Genomic DNA, 19,372 nt, shown 5'->3' with positions numbered 1-19,372 from the left:
AGGCTCCCAGTGGGATGTGGGACAAGGGAGGGGCTACAAAATAGTTGTAGCAAAACTCCAAAACTTAAAAGGAAGACAAATCCTCCATAATTGCGTGAATTGGTCATTCATTATTTAGTTATCTACAAAAGGGACTGCTTCCTCTATGTTCACAAGGAGATCATGGGCAGTGGCTTACAAGAAGAGAAAGGATGTATATCACCCCTACCTGCCTCTCTTTTCCTTTTTTTTTTTTTTTTATGCAAGAATTGGAGTGCTGTAACACAATCACAGCTCACTTCAGCCTCCAACCCCTGGGTTCCGGCCATCCTCCCACCTCAGCCTCCCCAGTAGCTGGGACTACAGGCATGTGACACCACACCCAGCTAATTTATTGTAGAGACAGAGTCTCATTATGTTGCCCAGGCTGGTCTCAAGCTCCTGGCCCCAAGTGATCCTCCTACCTCGGCCTCCCAAAGTCCTGGGATTACAAGTAGGAGGCACTGTGCCCAGCCCATTACTCCTTACATGTAATTGCTTTAAGCGCTCGTTAGATCACTGGACAGTATCCAAGTCTCTCCTGGCAAAAGGAAAGATAGCCAGTGTTTGTAAACAACCCACAAAAGAAGGCAACAGCAAATTCGGAGATGATTTTATTCTTCCTTTGTATCACCCAGATTGAAGGGGTTTCAAGACTTGAGAATTTGCAGTCTCATTTCAGACTCTCCCCTCTCCTTTTTTCAGCATCGAGTGAACAGCAGGGTTTTGCTCCTCCCCTATGAACAGCTTTCTGTGCTATTGAAGGAGGGATGATTTCTGTATCTGGAAGGGACATCTTGGGGGCAGACTGTACACAGTGATTTCCTGAGGACTGGAAGGATTACAGCCCGACTTTCTCTATAGGGTGCCTTCCCTTTGCCTAAAAGGCACTATGTAAAATGTTACCAGCAGGTCGAGGGATTCCCTACCTCCCGTGCTATCTCTTTGGAGCTGTTGGCATCTTGTTCCTGGGGCTCCAAAGCTGCTGGGAAACAGGATTGTTCTGCTTGAATTCTCTCCTCCCCACCATGAGACCACTTTTTGATTCTTTTCTATCTCAGGACAGAGCAGACTATGCTGACAGTTTTCTGGCAACTGCTTTTGTATCTCACCTGGCTGCTGGTCATAAGAGTTCATGAGCATTTCCTGGGTGACTGCCAGGGAGCCGTTGTGGGTTTGTGGGTGACTCCCAGGAGCTTACACATGAATGGGTAGATGTGGATGCTGTTAAAAGCCTCGGCCAGGTGATTCCTCTTGAAATCTGGCCCGAAAGCTCTGAATATGGTCTTCATATCCATGAGGACGTTATCAAAGCCATGGCTGCCTTTGTTGAAACACACTATAATTCTCTGAAAAATAATAACAATAAAAAAGACATTTTACCTTCCAATCCCCTGAAAGAAAACTGTCCTTTAGTTAATGTCATGCTTGTTGGATCCATGAAGTCTTTGAGAATTTAAACTACAAGGACACTGCTCTCTGTGGTGGTGGAGAGAATACCAGGATTTAAAAGTCTTTAAGAAAGAAAATGTAGAAAGCGTAGCCATTGGAAACAGCAAGATGATGATAATCGTTCTGACAGTAATAATAAGCTGAAATATATAGAGCTTACTATGTATCATGAATTCTTCTGAATGCTTCATAAATATATGTTACCTCCTTTACCTTCATGGCAGCCCAGTAAAGGCGCCATTCCCCATTTTACAGCTGGGGAAACTGAGTTACAGAGCTTATCTGCACTGAGTCAACAGGAGCAAATACTAGATCAGGTCACTGAACCCAAGCTTTCTGGTTCCAGAGCCAAATAGATGTATTTTTTATGGTGTAAAAACATATGCATACATTTTTAGGGGAAGGGTGGATGTAGGTTGGGATGAGGATTCTGGGTAATTGCTTGGTAAATGCCAAATACCTTTCTTGTCTGTCCCTCTTTTCAAATGATAAAGTAATGTCAATTGCAACACTTTTTTTTTTTTTTTTTTTTGAGACGAAATCTAGCTGGAGTACAGTGATGCAGTCATAGCCCACTGCAGCCTCAAATTCCTGGGCTCGAGCAATCCACCCACATCAGCTTCCCAAGTAGCTGTGACTACAGGCCCACACTACTATGTCCAGCTAATTATTTTAATTTTTGTAGAGATGGCAGGTGCCAGTGGGAGGGGGAGATCTCGCTGTGTTGCCCAGGCTGGTCTCAAACACATGACCTCAAGTGAACCTTCTGCTCAGCCCCACAAAGCTCTGGAATTATAGGCCTGAGCCACTGTGGCTGGCTACAATACTGTTTATTTATATTTTAGACCAACAGATATTCTAGCATATAAGAAATGTGATGCTTTCTGTACATTGAAGAGTTGATCTAATATTTGGCCTGGTGTATACAGAAATTTCCTGTCTGCTCGGCTCTGGTTGAAGAAACCAGTCTGACTGTCTCTGAGGCTATGGAGCAGTCCATCAAGAATGAAAGCCCTCGGCCAGGCACGTTGGCTCACACCTGTAATAGCAGCACTTTGGGAGGCCGAGGCAGGTGGATCACTTGAACCTGGGAGGCAGAGGTTGCAGTGGGGAGCTGAGATCACACCACTGCATTCCAGCCTGGGCGACAGAGCGAGACTCTCTCAAAAAGTTAAAAAAAAAAAAAAAAAAAAGAATGAATGTCCTCATGATGGCCTCAAGCACATTGGTCCCTGAAGAGAGTCAAGGAAGGCCCACTTTACTCTGCACTGCAAAGCAGGCAGGTGGACAGAAATCTGAGAAGTGGATTCAGTGAGAGGCATTGACCCAAAGGATTTTATGCCTAATGGTTGGCTCAGCAGAAGATTAAACTGAGCACAGCATCCTCTTCCCTCAAACTATCTGGTTGGTCAGTGCGGAATGTTCTTGTCTCATTAAATGTCCTCATGCTACTGTCAAGATATCCTGTTACAAAACGTCATAAACCAGGTTTACAAATAGGTCAGGTGACTGTGGAATTTCTCCTTGGCAGGGCCTTAGCTATGGGCGTGGGATTGGTGTGCAGTAATCACAGTGTTCCGGGCCACTTGAGGCATAAAATATACCTTAGATGATAAACTGTTGTATTTTAATGTGAATATTTCCACCAACATTAAACAGTAACCCCATGAGTTTTCTAATACCTGTTATACTCTGGAGTTGCAACAAGCTAACATGAAGCAAGTTGCAAACATAATTATCACATTTGGCTCCTATTCAAAGCAAGCTTCTTCAAGCTGTACCTGGGGCAGTCTTCCCTCACATGAGGTTTATAACATCATTTATTTAATTATTTATTTATTTTTTGAGACTGATTTTCGCTCTGTCACCCAGGCTGCAGTGCAATGGTGTGATCTTGGCTCACTGCAACCTCCGTCCCCCCGGGGTTCAAGCGATTCTCCTACCTCAGCCTCTCAAGTAGCTGGGATTATAGGCACCCCCTACCATGCCCTGCTAATTTTTGTATTTTTAGTAGAGACGGGGTTTCACCGTGTTGACCGGGCTGGTCTCAAACTCCTGACCTCAGGTGATCCACCCGCCTCAGCCTCCCAAAGTGTTGGGTTACTGGAGTGAGCCACGGCGCCCGGCTTTAGCATTATTTAAACTTTGTTTCTGCCATGAATTTTTAGTTGGTAGTTAACAAAAAATAGACCACCTCATTTATGTCTCACAGTTAGCATTGGTTTTTGTGTTTTCTTTAGGCTTGTTTTTAAATTGTTTTTAAAATTGTGAAACAGGGTCTTGTTCTGTTGCTGAGGCCAGAGTGCAGTGATACAATCTTGGCTCACTGCAGCCTCAACCTCCTGGGCTCAAGCAATCCTCCCACTTTTGCCTCCTGAGTAGCTGGGACTACAAACACGAGCCACAACTGCTGGCTAATTTTTAATTTTTAATTTTTTTTTTTTTTTGAAATGGAGTTTCACTCTGTCGCCCAGCAGGTTGGAGTGCAGTGGCGTAATCTCAGCTCACTGAACCTCCACCTCTCGGGTTCAAGCGATTCTCCTGCCTCAGCCTCGGCACCCACCACCATGCCTGGCTAATTTTTAAAAAATATTTTTTGTAGCGACAGGGATTCATCTTGTTGGCCAGACTGGTCTTGAACTCCTGACCTCAAGTGATCCACCTACCTCGGCCTCCCAAAGTGCTGAGATTACAGGCGTGAGCCACCACGCCAAGACTAAATTTTAAATTTTTTGTAGAGACCAGGTTTTGCCATGTTGTCTAGACTGGTCTTGAACTCCTGGGCTCAAGTTATCCTCCTGCCTTGGCCTCTCAAAGTGCTGGGATTACAGGCATGGCCCTTATGCCTGGCCCTTAAAGCTGATTTTTAATAACAGCTTTACTGAAAGATAATTCAAATACAATACAATTTACCCATTTAAAATGTTCAATTTGGCCAGGCATGGTGGCTCACACTTGTAATCCCAGCATTTTGGGAGGCTGATGTGGGAGGATCGCTTGAACCCAAGAGTTTGAGACCAGCCCGAGCAACATGGCAAAACCCTGCCACGACCAAAAATACAAAAAAAATTAGCGGGGCATGGTGGTGTGTGTCTGTAGTCCCAGCTACTCAGGAGGCTGAAGTGAGAGGATGCTTTGAGCCCGGGAAGTGGAGGGTGCAGTGAGTTGAGATTGCACCACTGCACTCCAGCCTCGGCAACAGAGCCAAACCCTGTCTCTAAATAAATAAAGTGTATAATTCAGTGGTTTTTAATATATTCACAGAGTTGTGCAGCCATCACCACCATCAATTTTAGAAATTTTAATTACCCCAGAAGAAACCCTGTATCCATTAGTAGTCACCCCTTATTTTCCCCTGACTATCCCCACCTCGGCTCCTGGTAACCATTAATCTACTTTGTTTCTTTGGATTTTCATATTCTGGGCATATATATATATATATATATATATATATATATATATATAATCATCTAATATTTGTCTGGCTTCTCTCACTTAGCCTAATGGTTTCAAGGTGTATCCAGGTTGTAGCATGAATCAGCCCTTCATTCCATATTTTGGCTGATTAATGTTCCAACACACGGGTAGACTGTACTTGTTTGCCCATTCATCTGTTGTTGATAGGTATTTGTGTTGTTGCCACCTTTTGACAATCATGAATAATTTTGCTACGAGCATCTGTGTGTGTCTTTGTATGAACAGGCTTGCATATTTTTTGATATGGGCAAATGACAACCAGTGGCGGGGGGCCTTTGTGGTGAATTTTTTGGTGATCTTTGTGTACTCTGTATAATGATTGGCCATGCAGGCTTGGGGGCAGCACTTAACTTTACATTTCTTTGTTTTTTTAAGATAGGTTCTCTCTCTCTCTGCCACCCAGGCCAGAGTGCAGTTGATGCAGGGCAGGGGAGCCCTGAAGTGGAGCATAGTGTGTCCGGAACTGGTGGGTTCTTGGTCTCACTGACTTCAAGAATGAAGCTGCAGACCCTCGCGGTGAGCGTCACAGTTCTTGAAGGCGGCATGTCCGGAGTTTCTTCCTTCTGATGCTCGGATGTGTTCAGAGTTTCTTCCTTCTGATGGGTTCATGGTCTCGCTGGCTTCATGAGAGAAGCTGCAGACCTTCAAGGTGAGTGTTACAGCTCTTAAGGTGGCGCGTCTGGAGTTGTTTGCTTCTCCCGGTGGGATCATAGTCTCGCTGGCTTCAGGAGTGAAGCTGCAGACCTTCAAGGTGAGTGTTATAGCTCATAAAGGCAGTGTGGACCCAAAGAGTCAGCAACAGTAAGACTTATTGCAAAGAGCAAAAGAACAAAGCCTCCACAGTGTGGAAAGGGACCCAGCGGGTTGCCACTGATGGCTGGGGCAGCCTGCTTTTATTCTCTTATCTGGCCCCACCCACATCCTGCTGATTGGTCTGTTTTACAGAGAGCTGATTGGTCCGTTTTGACAGGGTGCTGATTGGTGCATTTACAATCCGTGAGCTAAACACAAAAGTTCTCCAAGTCCCTACTAGATTAGCTAGATACAGAGTGTCCATTGGTGCATTCACAAACCCTGAGCTAGACACAGGGTGCTGGTTGGTGTGTTTACAAATCTTGAGCTAGGTACAGAGTGCCGATTGGTGTATTTCAAATTCCTTAGCTAGACATAAAGGTTCTCCAAGTCCCCACCAGACTCAGGAGCCCAGCTGGCTTCACCCAGTGGATCCTGCACCAGGGCGGCAGATGGAGCTGCCTGCCAGTCCCGTGCCACGTGCTGCTGTGTAGGGCACTCCTCAGCCCTTGGGTGGTCGATGGGACTGGGCACTGTGGAGCAGGGGGCGGTGCTCATCGGGGAGGCTCGGGCCGCGCAGGATCCCACGGTGGTTGGAGGTGAGGTTCAGGCATGGCAAGCTGCAGGTCCTGAGCTCTGCCCTGTGGGGAGGCAGCTAAGGCCCGGTGAGAAATCGAGCACAGCAGCTGCTGGTCCATGTGCTAAGCCCGTCACTGCGCAGGGCCGGCGGGGCCAGCTGGCCTCTCTGAGTGTGGGGCCCACCAAGCCCATGCCCACCCGGAACTTGCACTGGCCCGAAAGCGCCGTGCCCAGCCCTTGTTCACGCTCACGCCTCTCCCTCTGAGGGAGAGCCCCAGGAAGGGGCTCCCACAGTACAGCAGTGGGCTGAAGGGCTCCTCAAGTGCTGCCAAAGTGGGAGCCCAGGCAGAGGAGGTGCCGAGAGTGAGCTCCAGGGCTGCCAGCATGCTGTCACCTCTCAATAGCACGTGAGAGTTCTTGCCTTTGTCTTGGAAAGAATTCAAGGGCAAGCCGGAGGTGTAGAAGAAAACAGCTTTATTGAAGAGGCAGCGTTATAGCCCTCTGACTGCTCCTGTAGGGCAGGGCTACCCTGGAGGCAGAGAGTAGCGGCAGAGAGTTTGCAATCACATTTATACCCACTTTTAATTGCATGCAGATGAAAGGGCAGTTTATGCAGGAATTTCTAGAAAATGGGTAGTAACTTTTGAGTCATTGGGTCATTGTCATGGAAAGGGGCAGTAACCCCCGGGTGTTGCCATGGCAATAGTAAACTCACATGGCACACTGGTGGGCATCTCTGATGGAAAGCTTCTTCTGCCCCAGCCCTGTTTTAGCTAGTCGTCAATTTGGTCTGGTGTCCAAGCCCTGCCTGCGGAGTCAAGCCCTGCCTCCTGTCTTACAGTGACGTGATCATGGCTCATAGCAGCCTCAGCACCCCCGGGGCTCAAGCAATTCTCCCACTTCAGCCTCCTGAGTTGCTGGGACCACAGGCACGTGCCACTATGCCCAGCTTCATTTTTTTTTTTTTGCATTTTTTGTAGAGATGGTGTTTCACTGTGTTGCCTAGGCTGGTCTCAAACTCCTGGGCTGAAGCAATCTACCCTACCTTAACCTTCTAAAGTGCTAGGATTACAGGTGTGAGTCACTGCACCCAGCCCAACCTTACATTTTTAATCTCAAGTCACTTCTCTCTAGGTTTTGATTTCTTCTTTAAAATGGTGGAACTAAGAGCATCTATTTTATAGGGTTGTTGGGAAGGCAAAAATGAAAGAACTGCTATTCAATGTTTAGTGAAGTGCTATGCACAATTTTGAATAATGAAGTTGGTGTTTATTTTTTATTATTTGTTTATTTATTTTTTAGAGATGGGGTCTTGCTCTGTTGCTCAAGCTGTAGTTCAGTGTTGCAATCATAGCTTACTGCAGCCTTGACCTCCTGGGCTCAAGAAATCCTGCCACCTCAGCCTCCTGTGTAGCTGGGACTACAGGCATATATCGCCGTGTCTTGCTATTTATTTATTTGTTTGTTTTTTGTAGAGATAGGGTCTCCCTATGTTGCCCGGGCTGGTCTTGAACTCCTGGCCTTAAGCAATCCTCCTGTCTTGGCCTCCCAAAACACTGAGATTACAGGCATGAATCACCATGGTCAGCCCTTATTTTTATTTTTAAATCAGCCTTGTCAAGTTGAATTGGTCATTAATCTTGTATAACGGTAATTTGGGGCAGCATTGCTTGGGCGGGGGGTGGGGAACATTTAGGACCCTGTGGGCTACAACTCGTAGTGTGTGCACTTATTTTATTTTGTTTTGTTTTGTTTTGTTTTATCATATTATATTATATTATATTATGTTTTTTTTTGAGACAGGGTCTCATTCTGTTGCCCGGACTGGAGTGCAGTAGCATGGTCTTGGCTCACTGCAACCTCTGCCTCCCAGATTCAAGCGATTCTCCTGCCTCAGCCTCCAGAGTAGCTGGAACTACAGATGCGCGCCACCAGGCCCGGCTAATTTTTTGTATTTTTAGTAGAGATGGGGTTTCACCATGTTGGCCAGGCTGGTCTCAAACTCCTGACCTCAGGTGATACACCTGCCTCGGCCTCCCAAAGTACTGGGATTATAGGCGTGAGCCACCGTGCCCGGCTGTGCACTTATGTTTGATTTTTGCAGAACCACCCTTCCCTAATGGTTGTCTCCTAGATCCAAGGTGACTTTATTCATCTTAGAATGATCTTACCCCATTGATACTGTAACCAGAGTTGGCATACATCACGATTGGCAGAACCAATAGAGAGATGGAAGTGTTCTGAAAACTTCTCCTTCTTGTAGACGTGGAGGTGAGGGTACACATTCTTCATTGACTGGTAAAGTCCTTCCTCTTGCCCCAGTTTGGGCAGGGGCATCCCAAAGCCACCGTAGCCCACAATATCAAACTTGACCAAGTCCCTGAACTTGATGTATTTGGACAAGGGGATCTTGTTGACATTGGGTCTCTTCTTCACGGCGGTCATCCCATGGTGTCATGTGATGATGACGCTGAGGTGCTCTGCAGGCTGTGCTTCTCAGTGGCTCCCACCAGATACCCGATGGTCCTGTTGATTTGCTGAATCATCAACTTCCTGTTCTCTGCCTCTGGCACAAATCGATGTCCCACGTTATCTGGCTGTCTGTAGTACAGCGTCACAAAGTCAAAGTCTTCCTTTGTGAACAAGTTCACGACAGTATCGATGTTCTCCTTCCTCTCTGTCTCATTGCTGTTTGGGTGAGTGTAGGACTCCACCAGGGACCGCTTGACAGTCTCACCCTCGTATTTAGCACCTCCCCTGGAATAGTGGAATGATGCCGCTTTGTTCCCCTGCAAGTACAAGAAGAAAATTCCATCAGGGCCATTTCTCATACCTTTCTCACAATCAGCAAAGCTCGAGTTGTCGACATCTGTGCCCCAGTCCAAAGGCATAAAAAATATGTGGTCTTTGGAGTCAGACAGGGTGGAGCTAGGATCCTGGGCTTCCCCAGGATCTCATAGCATCTACAACACTGTTAGTTACAAGATGTGCTATTATTTTATGGGCTACTAAGCAGAAAAATGCTGCCAACGAGACTGTGACGTTCCAGTGATTGTAAGGTGTATTCCAACTTCAGAGATGGCAAATGAAAAATAATTCCTTAGAATAGAGGGAGACAGTAATTTCTGAGTTGTTGGTGGTGAATCTGTGCATGTGTGTTTTTTATATATATAAAAACATATATATATACACACATATATGTATACACATATATATACACATATATGTATACACATATACACACGTTTATATATACACACATATATATACACACATATATATACATGTATATAGTGGTGCATTGGTACAATCATAGCTCATTGCACCCTTGAACTACTGGGCTTAAGCGATCCTCCCACCTCAGCCCCTTGAGTAGCTGGGGCCACAGGCATGTGCCACCATACCTTTTTTTTTTTTTTTTTTTTGGAGACACGGTCTCACTCTGTCGCCTAGGCTGGAGTGCAGTGGCACGATCTCAGCTCACTGCAACCTCTGACTCCTGGGTTCAAGCAATTCTCATGCCTCAGCCTCCCAAGTAGCTGGGATTATAGACACGTGCCACTGTGCCCAGCTAAGTTTTGTATTTTTAGTGGAGATAGAGTTTTGTCATGTTGGCCAGGCTGGTTTCAAACCCCTGAGCTGAAGTGATCCACCTGCCCTGGCCTCCCAAAGTGCTGAGATTACATGTGTGAGCCACGGCGCCTAGCCCTATTTTTTTTTGTTGTTGTTTAATATTTGTAGAGATGAGGTCTTGCTAATTTGCCCAGGCTGGTCCTGAACTCCTGGGTTCAAGTAATTCTCCTGCCTCAGCCTCTCAAAGTGCTGGGATTACAGGCGTGAGACACCGCACCCGGCTGGTGGTGAGTTTTAAAATCTCCCAGTGTCTCAGTGTTTCTATCTGTAGAATGCCAAAAAGTAGATGGCATCTTTGTGAGGATTAAGCAGGCTAGCTTTTTTTTGGTTTGTTTGTTTGTTTGTTTGCTTGTTTGTTGAGACAGAATCTCTCTCGTCATCCAGGCTGGAGTGCAATGGCATGATCTTGGCTCACTGCAACCTCCGCCTCCTGGATTCAAGTGATTCTCCTGCCTCGGCCTCCCAGGTAGCTGGGATTACAAGGCCAGCTAGCTTTAAGATACAGTGTTGGGCATCACATTTTGGCAGGGAGCAGGCACTCTTTTCTTTGCCTGCAGGTGGGACTAAGCCACTACAGGCCTTCCCTGGTGTGTGTAGTGGGTGATGAATGCTTGCCTGCTCAGCACCCACTTCCTGCTGGGCTGGGTCACATTACTCTGACTCCCCCTTGAGCTTCAGTCCGCGCCTGGTTCAAGATGTATTGACTCAACCCGAGGATCCAGAGGTGGGATGTGGCTCTGGCCTAGCCAGAGGACCGAGGATGCTGCATGCCATGGCTACAGCAACTGGTTCAGCTTTGGGCTCATGTCCTCGTCAGAGCCAATGAGATGTAATCTTGGGATATCTGCTGGGCTGTTGGGAAGGGGACAGGCTGCCCTACTCATCCTCATTCCTGATGCTGAGGGATCTGAGAAAATCACTTGTAGAATTTGGGGTTGTTTGGAAGAAGGGGAGACTGATGTCTCCTTCTCTCTACAGACATCTGATCAGCTACAGAGCTTGACTAACTTACCCAGAGGCAGAATGATATGGTGGTTAAAAGTGTGCTCTGGGCCAAGATCTTGCCACTGCACTCCAGCCTGGGCGACAGAGTGAGACTCCGTCTCAAAAAAAAAAAAAAAAGTGTGCTCTGGGCTGGGCGCGGGGGCTCACGACTGTAATCCCAGCACTTTGGGAAGCTGAGACAGGAGGATCGCTTGAAGTCAGGAGTTTGGGATCAGACCCTATTTCTAGAAAAATGTTTTTTAAAAATTAGCTGGGTTGGTGGTGAATGCCTGTAGTTCCAGCTACTCGAGAGGCTGAGGCGGGAAGATTGCTGGAGCCTGGGAGCTCAAGGCTGCAGTGAGCTATGATCAGGCCACTGCACTCCAGTTTGAGGGACAGAGAGAGACCCCATCTCCCTAAAGAACAAAAAAGTGTGCTCTGGTGCTGCACTGCCTGGTTAGATCCTTTGTCCACCACTTAGATGCATGTTATATAAATGCTCTCCTCAGTTTCCTCGTCTGTAACTTGGGGATGATAATGCTGCCCCATGAAGTGGTTGTGGAGACTAAATGCATGTGGGCACATTGGTAAGTATTCAACAGGCTTGATTTTTCCTGGAGAGGGAGAAAGAGCATGCAGTGAGGTGACATGCTCAAGTGCATTGGGGCAAGGATAATTTCCTCTGGCTTCTGCCTCCTGGGAGGTACTAAGGAGGGATCTGAAATGTGTCTTCAGACCCCAGAGTTGGGGACTGCAGAGGGAATTTGAAATCAGGGACCCTAGTCTGGCAGAAATGGCTGCAGCATGGGGCATTGGGTTCCTTCCATCAGAGGCATGGGGTGTGTTGCAGACAGTCATGAAATGTGGCTGAATCGTGCAAGGGAGCCGTGTTCCTAGGGTCGCTGCTTGAGACAAAGACCCCTGTCAGTGGAACCTGGTGAGCTTCACCCTTCTGTGTCAGGCTGCAGACAGCAAGAGATGGCAGCAGATTACACCCAACAGGAAAAGGGCCATTGCCATCCCACATGTTGCCATAGGAGGAGATGACATCTCTTCCCTCTCCTCCTCCAGCAGTGTCAGCTGGGGAAGAGGTAGGTGGGTGTGCACAAGAGTAGACTACAGACCATGCCCCTTCTCCTCCAGTCTGCTGGGGCCCCGAGAGAGTCTGCAGCCCTTGGCCAGGGACTGGCTGACACAGGAGAACAAAAGACCTTAGGCTGGGATAACATGGTGGTGCAGTTCATCCTCTGGAGCTCCCTGTCGGATCAGACTGGAGCCCGTCTCCAGTTGAGACCACATCTCACTTAGCTCCTTCCCTGCCATATCCTGTTTTCCTTACTCCTATCTCCTGAGGGTTCTTCCTGAATGAATTACATGCACTCAATCCCTGCCTCAGGCTCTGCTTTTAGGAAACATGACCTAAGACAGAAATCTTAGTACTAAACACTTTGCAAGGCCTCAGAAGCTCTGCTATCCACAGGCAGGTGGGATATTACCTTCCATACTGCCTGGCAGTCATAGTCTACGATGTGATTCAGCTTTGTGGAAGTGCTTCTCTAAGGAACATCCCCCAATTTAAGATGATCTTAATTTGCTTACTTATTTACTGTCCATTTAGCTGCTCTAAAATGTGAGTTCCAAATCAGGGGTCATGTCTGGTTGGTTACCCATTTCCTGGGTCCTAGAACAGGCCTAGCTCAGAGTAAGTGCTCACTATTGGTGGAATGCTTGTTGAAAGAATGCATGAATCTCATCTCCTTTTGTGGGTGAAAAACTCATCCTATTCTCATTCCTGATTAACTTTCTTTCTTTTTTTTTTTTTTTTTTCCAAAACGGAGCCATGATCTGTCACTCAGGTGGAGTGCAATAGTGTGATCTTAGCTCCCTGCAACCTCTGCCTTCCGGATTAAATAAATTCTGCTGCCTCAGCCTCCCATGTAGCTGGGATTACAGGTGCACGCCACCAGGCCAGGCTAATTTTTTGTATTTTTATTAGAGACAGGATTTCACCACGTTGGCCAGGCTGGTCTCAAACTCCTGTCCTCGTGATCCGCCCACTTTGGCCTCCCAAAGTCCTGGGACTACAGGCATGAGCCACCGTACCCAGCCACTCTTGGTTAGCTTAATGGAAATATTTACAGAGAATCTTTCTCTTCTGGGTTCTAGCATCGTATCTGTAACCTCTGCAGGTAATACATTTTCCTTCCTGATAACATCATTTCTATGGTTGCTTTAACTTGCAAATCCTCTAATACTTATTTATTCCAGTTCTGATTGGCATTAGACATAATTCTCAATTTTTAGTGACAGCACTTTGTTTAACTTACATATAAATTGATTTTGCCTTGAAATGTGACATCGACTAGAAGGATGAAACTTCTAAAATGCTGTAGAACACAGTTTGACTGGCTAATTTATTATTTAGAAGAAGCTAACATTTCCATTATGTGGGACTTAGGTGGCTCTGAAGAACCAGTTGTATTTCTGATGTTTGCAGTATCAAATCACAGATATTGTCAACGCGAAATTGTTTCCGTATGCTGTGTTCTCGATACACACCTTTTCCAAAGATATCCCAAACTATAGTCTTAGGAAACTGCGATTTTTCTTATTTGGTCTCATAGGAATTTGTGGAGCTATGCGGGATATCCATAAACTGAGCTCCAGAAAGACACATGTGCGCGCACACACACACACAAACTCACAAGTGTACCACACCACACTTGACTCTGTTTATTTGGGACCCATTATTATCAGAAGTGCTATTTTCCACAAATACTTCTGAGAAATAACCTGAACACTTAATTGGATGCAAAAGAGTGAGTATTTACTATTCTACCCTTTAATTAGCGTAATCAGTGTTTCCAGCAGCAAAAGCAATTGGAAAATCGCTAGTTTTATTAGGTTCATTATTCTCCCTTAGCGTAGTGTGGCATCAGCATGGCTATTGTTCTTAAATTGCCTCTTTAAAACAAGGGCTGGTGCTTCTTACAGGCAATTCCTAACTCTTGGGTTTTGTAGAGAGTCCAAAACTCTTTAGAACATATAATTCAAGGAAAGGCTCCACTTTGGTTTTGCATTTTGTCTGGTCTCTTTGGGTGACAGAATTTATGTCACAAGGTGCACATGTTTGGGGGAGGCTCATGGACAGCCCATCGTGCTTGTGCTTTGGTAGGAAGTATGTGCAGTTAAGGGGAAGGAGTTAGTTACTCATCTAGGGAACAACTGGGTAGAAAGAGATGGACTCCCTGTATTTGAAATTCAGAACTCAAGCTTGGCTCTAAGTGTTTCCTTGCTTTGCTGTGCTCCAGGGGAGTCACTGAGCAGAAGAAAGCGAGTTGCCTGAGATTCTTCAAAGCACCAGCCCTTTTGTAGGTTAGATTGTTTTTCTCAGAACCTTTATGATACATAATAAAGACCTAGCTTGGACCAATATTAGGATGAGTTATCTTGGTATTAACATTCTTTTAGGTAGAAGTTGCTGGTCCCATCTTGCTCACAATCCTCCAAAGTTTGAAAGTTATTTTCCAGGAGACTTGGCTTGCACTGAGAGTTGTCCTCCCACCCTCTCTCCAAATTTCCTCTTGGGGGTACCCTAACAAGATACTGTCACAGACCCTTGCCAGCCACGATGACCCCACCCAGACCATCCCTCTGCTGTTTCACTCTTTGTTCCTCTCTGGAGCTCTCTGGGGAAGGGTGAGACCTGCCGTCTGGTTTTTATGGTTTGCCCAGGTCTTACAGTCATGGCTGGCTGCCTCTCTCTGAGAGCTGGGACTCCTGAACTTGGTGAAATACCTCAGCCATCGATCATGTTAAATTATCGGGGACACTCATTTAAAATCCGAGCCTGCTCCAGATGGACTCTCTCTCTTTCTTCCCTGACCGTGAGAGAAGCCTTGATGGAAGGTGGAGACATTCATGGGCTGTGAGCAAGGGATGGAAAGGCTGCCGGGAATCCCATCTTTCCAGCATCATCTGCCAAAGCACATCAGTTCCTGGGTATCTTGATGGGTTCTGGCAGCATTACTGTCATTGAAGGACATCATTTTAGCCATATTAAAGGTTAATGCAGCAATCTCCACACAGGTTGCCTGGAAGGGACGTGGGACAAGGGTAGGTTTTCCCTGTGATGGACAGGAGGCAGGCGGCCCTCCCACAGCCCTGCCTGGCAATGCAGATGTGTCCCCAAAAGGCACTGGGGGCCAGCTGATGTTCTATGCTGAGGCAGGCTGACCCGGGCCGTGGGTTCACTCTGATTGCAGCGGTTTCCCGCCAGCTCCTTGGAGAGCTGGCAGATGGCCCAGCCCCACAGCAAGAGCCTCGAATGGGAGAACGAGATACAACAATTTGATATCCACTTGCCAGGCGTGCCGGGTGTCGTCAGTCGCTTGGCTCTGCGCCCAAACTCTTTGTGCATAAACAGTTATGAATTCAGCCAAGAGGAAAAGCACTCTGATTATGAATTGAGCAGAAGGAAACAAAGTTCTGCAGATAAACACCAATGAGACAAAAAAACACGAATAAGAAAAATGACAGAAAAGGAGAACTTTCCCAGAAGCCTCCTGCCAGTGAACGGCCACCATAGCAAGAGCATGGAGGCCCTGGGTTTTGAACTGTGAGACAAGGAAGATGATGAAAACCTCCCTAGCATCCAGGCAAGCACAAGATCCCTGTGAAATCCGGTCTAAGTGTTTTGACCACAGAAGTAATATTATGTCATAGGTGAGAGCTGTGAGTTGCTGAACCCAAAGTGAGTTCAAATTCGAGCTCTACCTCCTGCTACCCGTGTGACTTTGAGAAGTTCCAGCACTGCTTTGTACCTCAGTTTTCTCATCTGTTAAATGGGCATAATCACAGCTCCTGCCATAGGGTTGTTGTAAATTAATACAGGTAAAGCACTGAAATCAGCCTGGTATACAGTAAGTGTTATGAACGTTATTATCTTGGAAGGACAGAACTTATTTTCATGGTCTAAGCCTGAAAATCTAAAAATTGTGAGAGAAGAGGAAAGAATCTAGAGTCTCACCATGAGGGGGAAAAGTCAACTTGAAGCAGGACAGGGTCATTGACAATTTCCTGTGCTTCTATAGCTGCCTTATACACTATGGTAGCTCCTAGCCACTTGTTGTTTAGATTTTGTGATTTAGAAATGAATTAAGGCCGGGCGTGGTGGCTCATGCCTATAATCCCAGCACTTTGGGAGGCCGAGGTGGGCAGATCACCTGAGGTCAGGAGTTCAAGATCAGCCTGGCCAACATGGTGAAATCCTATCTCTACAAAAATACCAAAATTAGCTGGACATGATGGTGGGTTCCTGTAATCCCAGGTACTCAGGAGGCCGAGGCAGGAGAATTGCTTGAACCCGGGAGTTGGAGGTTGCAGTGAGATTGTGCCACTGCATTCCAGCCTGGGGGATAGAGTGAGACTGTCTCAAAAAAAAAAAATTAGTTAAAATAAGAGAAAATTGAAAATTCGGCTCTTCATTCACACCAGCCACATTTCAAGGGCTCAACAGCCCATGTGGGTGGCTAGCAGCTGCCATGTTGGACAGTGTAGAGTAGAGCAAGCCCACCATGGCAGAATGTTTGATTGGACCGGGACTGAATAGTCTATTGCAGTGGTCCCCAGTTTTTTTTAGCACCAAGGACCAGTTTCCATGGATTTGTGGGGGGAAGTTTCGGGATGATTCAAGTGCATTACATTTATTGTGTACTTTATTTCTATTGTTATGAACATTATAATATATAATGAAATCATTATACAACTCACCATAATGTAGAATCAGTGGGAGCCCTGAGCTCGTTTTCCTGCAACTAGATAATCCCATCTCAGGGTGGTGGGAGACAGTGACAGATCATCAGGCACTAGATTCTCATAAGTAGCATACAACCTAGATCCCTTCCACATGCAGTTCACAATAGGGTTGGTGCTCCTATGAGAATCTAATGCCTCTGCTGATATGACAGGAGGCACAGCTCAGGTGGTAACACTAGTCAGGGAGATCAGCTGTAAATACAGATGAAGCCTCACTCGCTAGCCCGCTACTCTCCTCCTTCTGTGCAGCCCAGTTCCTAACAGGCCACAGACCACTACTGGTCCGTGGTCTGGGGGCTGGGGACTTCTGGTCTATTGGATAACACTGGCTTGGAATGTACCGATCAGCCGAAGAAGCGCTGAGATGATTTGGCCTCCATTAATAAGAATGATGGACCTTTTTTTTTTTTTGAGACAGAGTTTCACTCTTGTTGCCCAGGCTGGAGTGCAGTGGCACCATCTTGGCTCACTGCAACCTCTGCCTCCTAGGTTCAAGCGATTCTCATGCCTCAGCCTCCCTAGTAGCTGGGATTACAGGTGCCTGCCACCATGCCTTGCTAATTTTTGTATATTTAGTAGAGTCGGGGTTTCGCCATGTTGACCAGGCTGGTCTTGAATTCCTGACCTCAAGTCATCCGCCTGCCTTGGTCTCCCGAAGTGATGTGATTACAGGCGTGATTCACCGCACCTGGCCAGATGGACTTTTTTTGAGCATTTAGTTCCAAGCACCTTCCCTGCATTTTCTCAGTTAATCCTCCCAGTGACTCTTTGAAGCAGGGACTTTGACAATCTTCATTTCGCAGATGGAGCAACTCAGGCACAGAGAGTAAGTCATTGGCCATGGTCGCCCAGCTAAGGAAGAATGGAGCCGGCTGAGATCCCGTTCTGGGGATCCAACTCTGCAGCCTGCATTCTGAGCTGCTGTATTCTCCCATGTTGCTATCTGATGAGCAAAGCATGGGCTCTGAGTACAGAGAGGAGGAACCAGGTAATAAGGATAGGTGTGGGGCGAAGGCTGGCCCCTTGGGGAAGAAGAGAGAGGCCCCATACTAAAGGGATGCCATTGGAAGCTCATAGTGATAAAGCAAAGCCAGGTTTTGGGGCTGGGAGTTAAACACACAGCTCTGGTTTCTGCCTTTTCACAGTGGTGATGAATGGGCACTGAGACCCTCTCAAGCTAAAGTCGTCATCATTGCTCTTCATAGTCTGAAGGTGCATGAAATGGTCAACTTTCTTCCAAAGGGCTTTTATGCCTAAGTCTGTGGTTAGTGTATAAACAGATATTTACTGAAGTCCTGCTGGGTGCAGACACTGTGGCCAGCCCTGAGGCTACAGTCAAGATGAAGCCAGTCTCTGTCCTCATGGAGACCTGTGTATTGATAAGAAAAGAGAAAGCTCACTGAGCATCGACGCTGTGCCCACTGCTTTTGATGAATCTCTCATTTAATCCTTCTATCAAATCTGTGAAATAAACACATCACCTTCATCCCTATTTCACATTTAGGGAAACATATGCTTAGAGAGGGTAAGTAACTTGGTCAAGGTCGCACAGCTTCGAACTCTTGTCCCACAGGCGCAGGAATGAGAGGCAGCAGCCGGGGAAGCCAGGGTCTCTGGCAGTCCTTGTCTCTGGGCGGTGATCCAGAGAGAGAGAGAACACGATTGTCTCAGCGCTGGGTCTTCTTCTGAGTCTTGAAGGAGCACTTCCAGAGCGTCTCGGTGTTAAACGTCATGTTGTGAATGACTGGGTGAGCTCTGACCCAGTGACCTTGGGGATAAAGGAGGGGAGGTACAGAGAAGCTCTTCGAATGGATGTTGCCAGGGTGTCAGTGTTCTTTGAGGGCACAGACTATCTGTCACCGAAGAAAGAGCTCAGTGCCTTTTCTCAGTGCTCAAGAGATTGAAGGTATAGGAAGAAAAGATGTTAAGTTATAACCATGTTTCAGTTTTGGTACCACTTGAACCAACTTACGTTTTGAAGAGGAAAGAGTCTTGCCTACAAAGTCAGCCCCTGGGTTTTCCTTCTGCTTATGGAATCCAGGCAATGGGCAAAGAGAAAAAGAAAACTAAGGAATCAGCCAGGTGCAGTGGCTCATGCTTGTAATCTTGGCATTTTGAGAGGCTGAGGCAGGTGGACTTCTAGAGTCCAGGAGTTCAAGACCAGCCTGGCCAACATAGTGAGACCCCGTTTCTACAAAAAATACAGTGAGCCAGGGTGGTCTTGGGAAATGCAATATTTGGGCAGGAAAACAAAAATGCCTGTCCTCACCTAGGTCCATGGGCACAGGCCCTGGGGTGGAGCCCTAGCCAGGGACCACACCCTCCTCTACCCAGTACTTCCCTTCCTCACTTCCATGTCATTTAAAGGGACCACATTCTTCCCTTCTGAGCACTTCCCTTCTGTATCACAAAGTGCTGGGATTACAGGCATGAGCCACTAGTCCCAGCCAATTCCATTCTTTTAATGCAAACTAGAAAATAGGTGTTGAGAACGGCCTGCCCTATCCACCTCAAGGAGTTGCTATGAAGATCAAATTAGATCATGTGCAAAAGAAGTTTAGAAAAGATTCTGAAGGCACTGCACAATGGGAATGTATTTTTAAACTCCACTGAGTGGACT

The 19,372-nt window shown here is 46.7% G+C and overlaps 1 long non-coding RNA gene across 2 annotated transcripts in view; it reads left to right on the top strand.

Annotated features, from left to right (window-relative positions):
* LOC129047664 (uncharacterized) overlaps window positions 1-19,372 on the top strand; it is an 82,558-nt gene that overhangs the window by 5,278 nt on the left and 57,908 nt on the right. Inside the window, exon 2 of one of the 2 annotated variants that reach the window (XR_010140970.1) lies at window positions 5,351-5,596. This is a non-coding gene — a long non-coding RNA (uncharacterized LOC129047664). Of the gene's footprint in view, window positions 1-5,322; window positions 5,597-19,372 lie in introns of both variants that reach the window. The other variant, XR_008509394.2, reaches the window with a different exon arrangement.

Source organism: Pongo abelii, chromosome 7 (genome assembly GCF_028885655.2).
Source record: "Pongo abelii isolate AG06213 chromosome 7, NHGRI_mPonAbe1-v2.0_pri, whole genome shotgun sequence".
NCBI classification, from domain to species: Eukaryota; Metazoa; Chordata; class Mammalia; order Primates; family Hominidae; genus Pongo; species Pongo abelii.
The sequence above is the reverse complement of the archived record's forward strand: the minus strand, read 5'-3'. Positions and strand labels throughout refer to the sequence as shown.